This window comes from Arvicanthis niloticus, chromosome 9 (assembly GCF_011762505.2).
Source record: "Arvicanthis niloticus isolate mArvNil1 chromosome 9, mArvNil1.pat.X, whole genome shotgun sequence".
Lineage (NCBI taxonomy): Eukaryota > Metazoa > Chordata > Mammalia > Rodentia > Muridae > Arvicanthis > Arvicanthis niloticus.
The window spans coordinates 29919600-29935365 of NC_047666.1; the positions used below are offsets into that span (position 1 = coordinate 29919600).

Sequence of the window (15766 nt, forward strand, 5' to 3'; positions counted from 1 at the left end):
TGTGGAGCAGTGCCTCATCCTGAACAAATCCACAAGTATAACTCTCAGACCACTCTTCTACCCTCAGAAAAACACAGTGGCCCATACACCTTTATTCCACTGAAGACCTCAGCTCCACCTCACACCCCACAGACCATCTCACCTGTCCTAAGCTGAGCCATGATTGGGTCCTGTGTTCCTTGGTGGTTGTTTCAGTGTATGAGCTTCTTCAAAATTAAATACTGCACACAACATAGATTATGTCTTTTTTTATTTAGCATGTGTGGTTTTTCCTTGAGCAGCAACAGCATCTTAATGGATTTCTTATACAATATCTCAATTGCCAGGAACATTACAGTCAGAGTTTTACTATTTTGGGTGAGTTTGAATGAGAAGGATTGTGTGAAAGAAACCAGTCCTTCCCAATGAAAGAGGTCTCATGGATTGTGTATGCACTTATTCTATTTGGGGCTATTTCACTCTATTTTTTAAAACCAATTTTCTTAATATATTTATATAGCAAATGTTGGGAATTGTAATCTCTGAATCCAGAAGTTTCTTTTTCCACACACTATCTGTCATTTCCTCCAATTGTGACTTTGAACACTCTTAGGCTGGGCTCCAGTCACCCCTACCTGAACATACACACAGCCACATGTGCCTGTGTCAGGAGGATACTAGATACATAAGATCATGCTGTGCACACACCAAAACATCCAGTGTTTCAGCAAAAGATGGTCTCTGTGGATATTTTACCTGCTGGTTCTCTCATACAGTGCCTTATGTTTGTGGTCTGGAAGAGTTAAGGCAATTCCTAGTGACTGGTCAGCTACATCTCTGCCAGAAATAGAAGATAAAAGATAAAAAATTACAAAACAGCAGAACATTGGAGCAGAGTCCTTTCCAGAGAACTTTCATGAACAATTCAGGCTTTGAGTGATACTCTGTAAGTGCATCTTCCATGTTTCTACTCTCAGTCCAGATCATCCTCCAAGAGATGAGCAAAGTGGGCAAATGACAGCAGGAGCACACTCCATGTCTTCCTTCAGGATGTGAAGTCAGAAGGAAACAGAACTACAATTAAAATAGTTGGGGTTATTCCAACTCAGTCTTGAAAGAGAGGCTCTATAGGTGTCTACAGTCTCTCCCTTTCATAATTGAGGTTTGATAATTCTCTAGATTCCTGATATGACAACTACAGGTTTATATTCATCAATGTCCTGTATATTTTGTTGAATTGTTGCAGTTTCTTGACTAGACACTGACTTATTGAAACACCATGGCCAAATCCACCTTGGCAGGAACACCTTCATTTCAGGTTACTGCTAATAATCCATCATCTAGTGTTGTTGTGGGAAGAAGTTAATACAGATACTTATAGGCAGGAAGTGATGCACAGTCCTGGTAGAGTGCTATTTAGTGGCTTTTTGCTTCATGGATTTCCTGGTCTGTATTCTTAAGTATTCACCAGTGCAGAGTCTACACTCACACTGAGCTGGGCCCTCTCACATAGATCACCATCTGAGAAAATTTGCTACAAATATGCCCACATGTCAATCTGGTGGGGGAATTATCTGAACTGAAGTTTCCTTTCCTCTTTCCAAATGATTTACCGAGTGTCAAAACAAAGAAACAAACAAACCAAAACAATGGTCAAGGTGACCCCTTGACTAGTTGACACACAAAAACATCACTGGTGAACAATAACCATGTCTGTCTCATTTTCCTGTTCTTAATATATCATACTACTATACACATCACAATATAAAAGTTTCACATTTTAGAAATTCAACCTCCTTTAAATCTTTAATTCTCTATCAACACGCAAAGCCTCTCCAAAATTTTCAGTCTCTAACATATTCATTTTCTCTAATATTTTCAAAGTTTCTCTAAAATGCAGATAGTCTGTAAAACTCTAAAGTCTCCATAAAACTCCAAAATCCCTTTAAAAGTTTAAAGTTTCTTAATTGTAGGCCCCTGTAAAACAAATAACTTAAAATATTTTTTGTTCCAAAAGGAAGAACCAGGACACAGTCACATTCAAACTCAACAAAGTTGAACAGTGTCAAAGTGTGTCAGCTTTCTGAGACTCACTAACCATCCTCTGGGCTCCTACCCAGTGCTGCAAAACCCATCCATAGCACACACAGCTTGTCTCCTAGACTCACATTGGCTGCACCCCACAGCAGCTGCTGCTGTTCTTGGCAGCTATCCTGTGATACTGACATCTCAGATTTCTTGGGTTTGCACTTCAACTGGGCTGAAGCTTCATCTCTAGACTCTCCTTGGCTCTTTTCATGGACTCTTATCCTGCCATAAGGTAACAAGCCAGAGTGTCATTCCCTGATCCCTTCCTGCCTTCAGAACCAGTACCACCTGAGAAACTCTTAAGCTACCAACTTTGCTGCAAGTATAAGATGCAGCCTCAGAAATATCTGGATTATTCTTTCTGTGTGCTGAGCCCAAGAAAACGTAAGATTTTTAGTTGTTTCAGCCAAGCAAATGTTTTACTTTAGTGGTTCTTAACTTAAAATATAAATTACCCTTGTAGAATCTTTCAGGGACTACTGAAGTTCCCTCTGGAACTTCATAGGACAGCCTCCATCATATGCACTGGTCTCAGCATTATATTCTAAGACCATACCAAAAAATCCACTAAGATATCAGCATTCTATGTATTTTACAGCCCAAAGTTCCAAGTCTTTCCACAGTCTTCCAAAACACATGGTCAGGTCCGTCACAGGAATACCCCATACCCTAGCACCAATTTCTGTCCTGGTTAGGCCTTCTGTTGCATTGCATAAAATACCATGATGAAAAGCAAGTTGGGGAGAAAGGGATTGTTTCACCATACAGCTTCTAGTTCTTCACCTAAGGAACCTGGGGAAAGAACTCCAGACAGGAGCCTGGAGGCAGGAACTGATGGAGAAGCCATGGAATAGTGTTGTTTACCACATTGTTCCTTATAGCCTTCTCTGTCTACATTCTCATGGTACCTAGGACTACCATACCAGGTGTGGAAATGTCCACAGTGAGCTGGACCCTCCCACATAAAATCAATCATCAATCAAGAAAATGCATCAGGGCTTGCCCATGAGCCAGTCTGGTGGCTGCATTTTCTCAGTTGAGGTTCCCTCTTCTAAAATAACTCTAGCTTGTGTCAAGTTAACATGAAACAATGTAGCATAGACACCAAGCCTATGCGGCATGCAATTTTGTCAACAAATTCCTGTTAAAATTTATCACTGAAAGTCAAGGTAGTAGGTGAAACTTTTTAAACTTATTTAGAGCATGTAATATTGTAATGGATGATATTAACAAGAGGTATAGGAGATCAAATTCACAAGTATGAGGTACTGGATAAGGCCTTACACCTGAGGCAGGAAATTGGTGAAAACATTTAACAAATCTGATTTTCTGAAATAAAAATTCTGTAGCATCGTTAGAAAAGGTTAATTCTCTATAAGATTATGGATCATGTGTTCTAGATAGGTTACATAATATATATATATATATATATATATATATATATATATATATATTAAATTGATGGTGCTTAATTATTCCCATTGTATTTTGTAGTTCTTTACAAAACTTATGGCTTTGTTTTCCAAGTACCAATCACAAGAATGAGAACACAGTAGTGGGGAGAAAGAGATAGTTCTGTGTCCCAGTGGTCAAGGAAAATGGCAGTTGCTTTATAAGACATATGTCACCATGAGCTCCGGATGTCATTTGTGATCTGTGTGAAGTGAGCAGCAGGAGCCTGTTTTATATACTTCTTTTCATGGAAGGGAAACGTTTTTAGAGTTTAAAGTAGTAGCTGGCATCATATGCACGTTGGCACTAGCTGAATAAGAAGTACAAGAATTCCAAAATGCTTTCTCTCATGGTGTTTATGGAGATGTGCATTTTTATATAACTACACTGAAGTAATCAGAAAATAAAATCAAAGAGTGAATAAAAGAAGAAAGGGAATGAGAAACAGGGACAAAGAAAAGAGAAAGGAAACAAAACAGAAATTTATCTTTAAGAACAGACACATCAATTGCCCTGTCCCACCGCCCAGGCAGTTTGCTATCAGCTCTGCAGAGCAGGTGCAGGCTGTGCCAGTGTCAGGGTCATTTCAGAAACCTCAGCCCTGCAAACCTGAAGCTCTTAGGAAAGTCAGGCAAGCACAGAGGCTGTGACTCCTCAGTGGTATTCTCAACAACATAACTTCAGGGATTTTGTCCTTGAAAGCATTGTGAAACCTTATCTTTCTGGAGGTAGAATTCCACAGTAGCAAAGGAAAACTTACAGTGATATGATTGCAGGTTATCACAAACACCATCTTACCAGGAAAGACATAGACAACATTTCTCTAGTCAATTTGCTATCTCTGAATTTCCTGGAGCATAAGATTCTATATAATATCATATAATATGTATAAGTGCTAAGCAGTGGTGCCTTAATTCCTGTACTTTAAAGTCAGAGGTTTGTGGATGTTCAAGTTCAAGGCCAAACTGGTCTACAGAGTGAGTTCCAGGACATCCAGGGCTACACAGAGAAACCCTGTCTTGAAAAATCAAACAAGAAAAAGAATCGGTAAAGCATGCAGCTTCTAAACAGATGTATAATTTCTACAGAAAATGTGCCCTTCCCTCAGCCTTGAGCAGGACTGAAAGACCTTGTTTACCACAATAGACCAAATAATAGGACCTAGGTGGACTTACCCACCTTGGCTGCATGTACAGCCTGCTACAGGAACTCAGAAGAATAAGTGCCTGGTGAGCTTGCTTTGAGATACCTGGCAGAGGCAAAGAACGGGTTCCCCCACCCATATCTGGCTGAAACAAGAAGGGGTTTGGTGGGGCTTTCCCTTTAAATTTATAGCTGAACATTAAACTTCAGGCCTTCGTCGGAGAACTTTGTCTTGGCTCCATGTTTCTCTCACCCTCCATTCATCTCTTTCTTCTTTCCAGCCCCCTTTTCAGGTGAACTTAGTTGGTCCATGGCCACAGGCAGCTACAAGAAAACACTCTGGTGTGTATGAACTCTCTGCAGATACAAGCCAATAAGAATTCTCTAGTCTGTCTTTCAAAGCTGAGCCTCAGCAGCTCACACCTTCCTGGCTGAGAATACATTAGGAGACCAGGAGAGTGGACCCACACTCTCTAATGTGCAGAATTAAGGAACACTCATCTAAAGAGTGGGCAGGAAAGAGCAAGTTGTGACAGGCCTGGGATAATCTATTGTACCATGTGCTGTGACTGCATTATGTACATTGTAACAAAACGGGCTATTTTCAAGAGACATAAAATTCTAAATATAGTGTTCCCAGCACCAAGAAAGGTCACTGATTTCTGAAACAGGTCACATTAGAAGAAGCTACACTAGGGGAAAGAAAAGGAAGGCATTTGGCCAGATTAGGAAAGGAATCATGTGTGGAACAAGAAATGACAAAGTAGAATCTTAGCAGTTTCCAATTAAAGTAGATTGTGAAGGCTGTGGCTGCTCAGTGCGGAAAAATGGAAACTCCCTGTACAGCCTGAATCAAGGAAGCTCTGGCGTTAGCCTTTGTGTTATTCTACAGGTACCTAAATCATGAACAAGCATGACCTATAGGATAATCAACTAGAGGGGTTTGGTAGGTGACACTGGTCAACAGCTTGAGGTTGAGGTAACTCGGTCAGGATGTCTACCTTTGGGCCAGTCCTAAGTTAAACTAGAAAGACACTAGAGAGATGCCTGAAATAAATGAACTATGGGAATGTGATGGGCAAATCATGAAGAGCCCTTGGGCTGAGGGATAGCAGCTCTTTGTGAAAGACTGTGTAAGGATTGCATTTTTAAATAAAAAAAGCCTTGTGACTGAGTCTTCAGGCTCAGACTGCCAGTGGGATTGTTACCTGGTGTTTTTAAATAAGCCTCCAGAAACAGCAGAAATGGATACCTCAGAAGAGCAGCATGGCACAGACCCCCGCCATCAACATGGACCCCACAAGTCAGTGTTACAGCACAACCTGCTTCCCTCATCACCCAGTGATGGCTCCTGAGAGGCTGGGCTTTGCTTCTCAGCAACTCTGAACTTTCTCCCACTGCATATGTTGTGCATTTCTAGTATCAGAAAATTATAAGGGATATTAATTCAATGACTAGAACATAAAAATGATTAATGGACACAAATACCATGTCCATTAGGAACATGTTCACTGTTCATTAACAATCTGTGTCCTATGACCTCATCACCACAGTGATTCAGGTGACCACTCCTACCAGGCAGAGAAAGGCTAAGGAATGACATGATTGTCAAGTTAACCGGGGAATGGAAAGACTCTTAAGATGATTCTAGTAAATAAAGATCAGCAAGGAGATCTCTGTTAGGTGAGGGTTAACACATAACCTATATCTTTTTCAAAGGCTCTCAGAACTTCTAAATATTCATACTATTGAAGCCAGTATATCAACACTATTTCTCTTATGCTACATAATCAACAGAAACAAAATTAAGTACATTTGTTTATATTTAAATTTAGAACATTTCTCACTACCTTTCAAGAAGCAGACAAAGGATCACTTCTGAAATTTTCTGAAAATTATACCACACAACTTATGGATGATAAAGTAAACTTTAAAGTAAATTTAAATTACTTTAAAGTAAATTTAAAGTAAAATCAATTTTTCAGTTGATTTCAGAAAAATCAACTGAAATTAAAATTAACAGACATCTTATAAAAATTAAGTAATTTTAGGACCTTACACAGATGGAAGTGGCAGAGGCAGGTGGAATCTGAGCCTGAGGAGATCCTGCACAGGCTTAGGTGAAGGGCATTTAAAGTATTTCTGCAGCCTGTAATTTAAGTTACTGCTAGTGACAAGTTCGCACTAAAGAGCAGGGACATGTGGCACCCACTGGAACATTTTACCTGTTGAGTTGACTCTACTCTGTTGGATGACAGCCATCCAGAGAGAGCTGGGCGGAAACTTTTCACTGAGCTTCCTTGACACACCTGCAAGTTAGATCAGGACACAGTGTAGTCAACCAAAACTTGCTAATTTTCCCCTCATGCAAAATGAGTACAAACTAAATTTCTACTGCATAATTCATCTGCTTAACTGTGAGATCTCAGGTGCTGTTTTGAGCTTCCATTTTCTGAGTAAATCTACACAGTGGATGGCAGGCTGTTTCTTCCTAGGTCCTTCAACACTGGGAGAACCTTTATCCAAGAAATCTTGGTTCTGTGCCCTATGACTTCCAGATTTCCTTCTTTTAGTAAACAGTAAAATCAAATTTAAAGAAAATACAGAATTAAGGAAGTTTTGGAAGTTCTGGGGCTGTGTAATCATAAACAGCTTGAATGTAACTGTGCCCCAGGCCAACCCTAAACTGGATTCTTATTCCCAAGGAGCTAGCTTGAATTAGCTATTTCCAGAAAGAACTGGAGATTTAAGAAACTCAACATATGTAAAAAACTAAAGACTAAAACATCTAATATCTAAGATTTTACAGAAGGCACCTTGGGGAGAGGAACTCTGAGAGGAAAGAGAAGGCACCCATTTAATAAATACACAACTCATGACAAGGGGGAAGTCTGAATGCTGCACAGTGGCTCCATGAGCATTTTAATGCTCATACAACAAGCACATGTCAGCTGGGAAAGAGGAAGCCACAGCATGGAGGGCACTGGGAAATGTTCATCCCTTGCCCACCCCTCCCCTATGTGTGCTGGGCTTCTGTCCTAATCTCCTGCACAGGCCACTGCCATCCAGTTGTCACCAGGTTATGTTCTCTAAATGAACATTGGGGTGGGGTAGCAAAGGTGTTGGCCTGGCAGAGCAGGTAGTGATTGACCCCTGGCTACAGACAGGTGGAATGTAGCTGGCCAGGAGTGTGGCCTTGACTGACTGGATGTCAGCCACTGAGGAGCAGGAATGGCCCCCTCATCCTCAGTGATGCTGTCAGAAAGAGGCAGGCTTTACCTGAATAGAACCATATGCATTGTGCTTCAGTCTCCTTTGCAGATATGGTGCTCATGCAGACTGAAGGAGAGGAACAATGTTTCAGGAGAGGTGCTGTAGAGTCTTGAACCTCCAGGGAGCTGGCCAGTGTGGTGTAGATATTTCCTGTTGTTCAGGGCTCTATCCCAGAGCACCCTGTGCTTGAATTGCCTTGCACTTAGGGATTGAACACTATCACACACCATTCAGAGGCCCTGTTTTGGTCATATGTTCTGTTAATTGTAGATTGTTGTATCCATTTAAAATCCTGAGAATTATAAATCTTGTTATTCTTAGTATTAATGTACAATTCACTATGTGACTTTTGTACATAATTCTTGAAAGCTTTGTGTTTAATTCCTTATCTTTCTGGATCATAGAATTATTTATGCCAAATAATGTTTCTCTAATTTGTCAAAATACATAATAGGAAAATGAAATATCAAAATATATTTGAAGTGGTCAAACACTTACAAACTGTGTGGGTTATCTAAGACCAAAATGAGCAAGAACTACCTAACAGGGCTCCCTGAAGGCTCATTGAGAAATAAAACAAAATAAAAAATAAAATATTAAATACTTTTTCATATGTCAAAGTGTTTTGTTAAATATTCTGTTTCATGATTGTCATCCTGTTGGCTAAAATAAATCATTTTAACAGAAAAACAACTTCATATTTCACATCTGGTAAAGCACATAGACAGAACACCATGATTGACAGTTCTGATTCCTGTACATTGGCTCCCCTTAAAGATTCTTTTCATCAATAAATATTCAAACATTTATCACCCTCTTACACACGGACCTCAAAAAGTTAACAATATGCTTTTCACTGCTCATAAACACAAAAGGGCTGACTGTGGCATACATGTGTACCACAAAGAGTTGGATAGAGATAGATGTTGGATCATTCAGGAACATAGTTCTTGAGCAGGAGATGATGCTGTCAAAGATGGACATCAACACAAAGAAGCTCATAAGCATCAGGATGGTCTGGGTGGCCCTTTGTTCTGGTGATACTTTTGAGGAAAGGCTGGTACCATGTAGATGCTGGGCCTGTTTCCTGTGCCTGCATAAAACAGCCACCATGTACCAAGTTGAGAGGACCATGAGACTAATAAGAAAGACTTCCCTGATGGCCAACAGAGTAGAAAACATGCTTTGCATGAGGTAACTCAAGGGTAGAATACAGCAGGACTGCATAATATAAATAAAGTCATTTGTGGTCAGATTGGGGGTGGCAATGATTGATACCAAGAGATGACTACTAATTAACATATAAAGGACACTCAGCATAAGAACGGCACATGAGATGTAACAGGGAGATTTGTGCTTGAACTTTGCTAAACAGGAGCTTCTGGGACTGAGGATGATGGCCTGGAGGACACTCAAAAGGGTAGTGATACAAAGGGAAAGACCCCTCAAAATTCTGTACAGATAGACAAGGAATTTACATATACTGTCATCCCACCCCCCCCCCCCAATAAATGAAAATGTCTGTGGCTATAAATGCCATGACCAATAGCATCAGTAGGTGAATTAGGGACAAGAGCCCAATGGGCAGGTCAGTGAGTCTGGGCCTGTGCCCACTAATGAACTTGAGGATGTGGAAGAGAAGAAGGAAGCTGTTGGCTGAGATCCCAATGCCCATTTCAGAGAAAAAGGTGATCCTTATGTTAGAATCTGTGTAGCGTTTGCTGTTTTTATTCATTGTATATGAGAACAGTGGCCAAAGAGAAAAGAAAAGAACCTTACACATCCTTTCTTGGCAATTCTTTTTCTCTTACCATAATTCACTGAAGACCTCAGCTCCATCTCACACCCTACAGACTATCTCAATTGTCCTAAGCTGAACCGTGGCTGGATCCTGTGTCCCATGATCACTGCATCAGTGTGTGAGTTCCTTCAACATTAAATACTGCACACATCATAGATTATGGTTTTTCTTATTTAGCATGTATGGGTTTTCCTGGAGCAGTAACAGCATCTTACTTGGTTATCATCCATAATGTCCTCACTGTCAGCAACATGACAGACAGTGTTTTACTATTATGGGTGAGTTTTAATGAGAAGGATTATGTGAAAGGAACCAGTCCTTTCCAATTAAAGAGGCCCCATTGATTGGGTATGCACTTATTCTATTTGGAGCTATCTTTACTCAATTTATTGTAAAACCAATTTTTAAATATATTTATATAGCAAATGTTGAGAATTGTGATCTGTGAATCCAGATGTTTCTCATTCCACCCACAGTTTTCCATTTTCTTCAAGTGTGACCTAGAATGCCCTCAGGCTGAGCACAAGTCAGTCACCTCCTCCTGAACATATACACAGCCACGTGCCTGTGTCAGGCGGGCACTAGTTATAGAAGAACATGTTGTTTACTCACCAAACACAGCAGTGTTCCAGAGCAATATGGTCTCTCTAGATATTTCCCATGCTGTTTTTTCTCATCCAGTGCCTTATGTTTGTCCTCTGGGAGAGATAAGGCAATACATAGTGACTGGTCAGCTCCATCCCTGCTTGTAAAAAAAAAAGATAAAAGGTAAATAAATTACAAAACATCAGAACATTGGAGTGGAGCCCTCTCTAGAGATCTCAGGTCGACAATTCATTCTTTGACAATGCTCTGTATGAGCATCTTCCATGTTTGTAATCTCAATCAAGAACTGCTTCCATGAGAAGAGCAATGTGGGCTAATGTCAGGAGGAGCATACTCCATGTCTTCCTTCAGAATATGAAATCAGTGAGAAATAGAATTTCAATTAAAAGTGTTGGGGTATCCCTTATTACAGAATGAAAATAAAATGGTACAAGTCAATCTTGAAAGACGAGCTCTATAGTAGTCTGCATTCTTTCTTTACATAATTGAGAATTGTTTCTTTTCCAGATTCCTGTTATGCCAGCTACACATCTATATTGATCAATGGGTTAAAAATTCTTTAAGATTATTACAGTTTCTTGATTGGTTATTGAGTTACTTAACACCATACCTAAACCCATAAAATGCAGAAAAGAATTATTTTGCATGTTACTGCTAAGAATCCATCATTCAGTGTTGTTGTAGGAAGAAGTTAAGGCAGATACTTATAGGCAGGAACTGATGCACAGACATAGAAGAATGCTACTTACTGGCTTTTTGCTTCATGGATTTCCTGGTCTGTATTCTTAAGTATCCACCAGCCCAGAGTCTACACTCACACTGAGTTGGGTCCTCTCACATAGATCACCAATCATGAAAATATACTACAAATGTGCCCACATGTCAATCTGTTGGAGAATTATCAGAACTGATATTACCTTCCCTCTTTCTAAGTGATTTTCCTTATCTCAAAACAAACAAACAAACAAATCAAAACAGCTGACATAGCTGACACAGCTGACCCCTTGTCAGGTTGACACACAAACACATCACTGATACACTATGATCTTGTCTCTTTTGTTGTTCCCAAGATATCCTACTAATATCAACATTTCAATATAAAAGTTCCACATACTATAAAAGTTCAGTCTCCTTTAAAATTTCGAATCCCTTTACACATGCAAAGCCTCTCCAAAATTTTCAGTCTCTAAAATATCAAGTTTCTCTAGCATTTTCAAAGATTCTATAAATACATATAGTCTCTGTAAAACTCAAAAGTCTCTATAAAACTCCAAAATCCCTTTAACTTTCAAAGTCTCTTAAATTGTGTGCCCCTGTAACACAAATAACCTAAATATTTTTGTTTCCAAGAGAAAACAATCAAATCCCACAAAGTCCAACAGTTTAAAAATGTGTCACTGTCCTTTGACTCACTAAGAATTTCTCTGGGCTCCTCCACTGGACTGGGAAGGCCTTCTTGTGGGGCTGTGAGCTGTGAGAGGTAGTGGGGTAGCCAGTTGAGTCACCAGGGTGACCCTAATGGGATGGTAGGAGTTCAGTCTTGCTCCTGGGCCCTGGTTCCTTCCATTTACCTTCAGCCATTCACAGCCCCACCCCAAAAAGAAAGTCTTGTGTCCTTTAGTCACATAGCACAGGTAGAGGGCATGACTTCAGGCCACAGAGCCTCAAGAGATCTCCATATTAATGAGATACCTAAAGGCCAGAGGGCTTCACCAACTAAGCATTCCTTTCCAGACCCTCCTCCTTGAAAAGATATTTAACCTCAGGCCTGCCCTGAGGACATGTGGTAGAGCTTCATCCACTTTCCACCATGACAATAAATCTTTTTAAACCATGGACTTCCTTGTGTCTTTGGTGCCTTCAGTGGAGAAACTTGGAGGGGGCCTTTGACTAGTGAGCCACCTTCTAATCTCCCTTTGGGGACCTCTCTTTGTTCCAGCCTTGGAGCCCACCAACTCAATCAAGCTAGCTGAGCCATCCATGACCCAGCCAAGCAAGTCACCTTGATCAAGAGTCTTACTACCCCATGGGCACTGCCAGAGCTCACTCCCTCACTCCTCTCGGCTGTGAGCTGGTCTAGACATATGCCCCCTCCATCTCAGTCTTTTTGCAGTCCCCAACAGTGTCTGGGTGCCCAAGGGCTGAGACCAACAGTGTCCATGTCAACTGCCTCAACCGGGGATCCCCAACACAGGAGCTCTGCCCCCATGGGGTCTCAGGCTGAGATCTCCCCAAGCCCAGAGAAGAACTTTGTGGCTTCTCATAGCCTAGTGTTTGCCTGGCACTGTGTGGAATGAACTCAGTCAAATTCCCATGCTTCTGACTTCCTGAGCCATGGCAGACACATTGAGATCCACAACTCAGTCCAAGAGGACCCATGCCCATGCCTGAACCAGAGACCCACACCTTCTATAGCACACACAGCTTTTCTTGTAGACTTCACAAATTTTCCTAACACCATAGCACCTGCTCCTGTCCTTGGTAGATGTCCTGAGATGCTGATATCTCAGATTGCTTGGATTTGCACTTCAACTGGGCTTCACTTCAATTGGCAGCCTCCCTTTGGCTCACTTTAGGGGCTTTAACTCTGCCATAAGGGGACAAACTACAGTGTCACTCCCTGATCTCTTTCTGCCTTCAGAACCAGTACTACCTGAGAGACTCTTAAGCTACCAACTTTGATTCGAGCATGAGATGCAGCCCCAACTATATCTGAACCAGCATGTCTGTTTGCCGAGACCAAGAAAACACTATTCAGAAGATTTTTAATTGTTCCATGAAGGCAAAGGATTCACTTTAGTGGTTCTTAACTTAAAATATGAACAACCCTCATAGAATCTTTAAGAGACACTTGAAGTTCCCTCTGGAACTTCATAAGACAACCTCCATCATCTGCACTGCTCTCAGCTTTATATTCTAAGACCACAATGAATAATCCACTAAGAATTCAGCATTTTATGTATTCTACAGCCCAAAGTTTCAAGTCCTTCCACAATCTTCCAAAAACGCATGGGCAGGACTGTCACAGTAATACCCCATACCCTAGTACCAATTTCTGTCCTGGTTAGGCCTTCTGATGCTGTGTTAAAATACCATGATCAAAAGCAAGTTGGGGAGAAAGGGATTATTTCACTATACAGTTTCTAGTTCTTCATCAAGGAAATCTGGGGAAATAACTCCAGACAGACTCCTGGAGACAGGAACCAATGGAGAAGCCATTGAGTAGTGTTGTTTACCAGATTGCTCCTTATAGCTTGCTCTAGCTGTATTCTCATGGTGCCTCAAACACCAGCCCAGGTGTGAAAATGTCCACAGTAATCTGGGCCCTCTCACATCAAATCAATCATCAATCAAGAATATGTATCAGGTGCTTGCCTATGAGCCAGTCTGGTGGCTGCATTTTGTCAGTTGAGGTTTCCTCTTCTGAAATAAGTATAGCTGTGTCAAGTTGATATGAAACAATGTAGCATAGACACCAAGCATATGGGGCATGTAATTTTGTAAACCAATTCCTGATACAGAATAGAAATTCATCACGGGAAGACAAGGTTGTGGGTGAAATCATTTTATACTAATTTGGAACATGAGATGTTTTAGTGGAAGATATTAGGGAAAGGTAAAGGGGGTAAAATTCACAAGTGTATACTATTGATTAAGCCATTGAACCTGAGGCAGGTAGTTGGAAAAAACATTTAAAAGGGCTGATTTCCTGAAATAAAATATCTGTAGCATCTTTACAAAGGTAAATCCTTTATAAAATTACGGATAATGTAGTTTAGATTATATATATATATATATATATATATATATATATATATATATATATATATATATTATGTGTGTGTGTGTGTGTGTGTGTTAAATATTTCTATTGTATTGCGAAGTTTATGGGTTTGTTTTTCAAATCCCAGTCACAAGAATCAGGACATAATCGGGTGCAGATACAATTCTATTAACCAATGATCAAGGAAAATGTCAGTTGCTTTAAGGGACAAATGCCACCAGGAGCACACACTCTGGATGTCATTTTGTGATATGTGTGCACTGAGTGGCAGGTGAAAGTTTATACACTTCATTTCATGGAAGGAAAACACACCTGTAGAGTTTAAAGTATTCCTGGCATCATATTCATGTTAGCACTAGCTAAGAAGTACAAAATTTTAAGTGCTTTCTCTCAGATTTTTTTTCTGGAAATTTGCACTTTTATATAACTACTCAGAGATAATCATAAAAAAGAGTAAATAAAAGAAGAAAGGAAACAAGAAACAGAAACAAAGAAAAGAGGAAAGAAACAAAAAGGAACTTGATCTTTATGAACACATCTCCTTGTCTGACAAACAGGCAGTGTGGTATCAGCTCTGCAGAGCTGGTAAAATCTATACTTGTCTCATTGTCACTTCAGAAAACTAAGCCCCACAAACCTGAAGCTCTTAGGAAAGTCAGGCAGGTACAGAATCTGTGACTGACTCCTTAGTGATATTCTCAACCTCATTACTTCAGGGACAGTTGTTTTAAAATACTAGGAAACCTTATCTTTCTGGAGGTCAAATTCCACATTAGCAAAGAGAAAACTTAAACACTAATGTGATTGCCTGCCATCACAAACAGCAGCTTCCCAGGAAAGACACAGATGACATTTCTCTAGTTATCCTGCTTCCTCCAAATTCCACAGACAACACAATTTTATATAATTTTATATCATAAGAATCAGGGCCGAGCAGTGGTAGCACACACCTTAATTACAGCCCTTCAAAGGCAGAAGTTAGTGGACATTTGAGTTCATGGCCAAACTGGTCTACAGCTTCAATTCCAGGACAGTCAGGGCTACAGAGAGAAACCCTGTCTTGAAAAACCAAACATCTCAGGCAGGTTCCAGAGGATGGCTGGACTCTGTTGGATCTGTGGGTATACCTGTAGGATAATCACAGTAGGGAAGCAGCATCTCTGGCAGGGAGATGTCTGTAGGCTGGATACTGAGCATTAAATTGCTTGGGAACAAGCACCTTATGGCCTGTTGTTAAGATCCTGGAAAAGCAAAGGTGTTTGAAGAAAGTTTAGTCCTGGAAGATATCTTTGAGTCTGTTTTTGGATGACTGAGGGAGAAAAACAATGTTATTTTGTATCTGAGATTGGCAGCAACAGTTTGCCTGTAAAAGAAATTAGTTGTTAATTAAGACTCAAGAAATGGTGATCAGCACATTGACTTAACTGTGGAAGGAAATTAGATGGCTTTTAAACCTTGAAGAAATTATAAAGGTTGAAAAAAAATAATGTTGGACATATATCACAAATATTAGAGAGAAAAGGCAGCATTAAAATAAAAAAATAACACAAATTTTGGTTGAAAAACACAAGCATTGTTGCGCTAGGTGTTCCTGTTAGAAAGAAAAGGAAAATTTTTTGTTGAAAAACAGGAACGTTTGT

General features: G+C 40.2%; 1 pseudogene; it reads right to left on the reverse strand.

Annotated features, from left to right (window-relative positions):
* Nucleotides 1–8733: 8733 nt before the first annotated feature.
* Nucleotides 8734–9718, reverse strand: LOC117715423 (vomeronasal type-1 receptor A11-like; annotated as a pseudogene).
* Between the last annotated feature and the right edge of the window lie 6048 nt (nucleotides 9719–15766).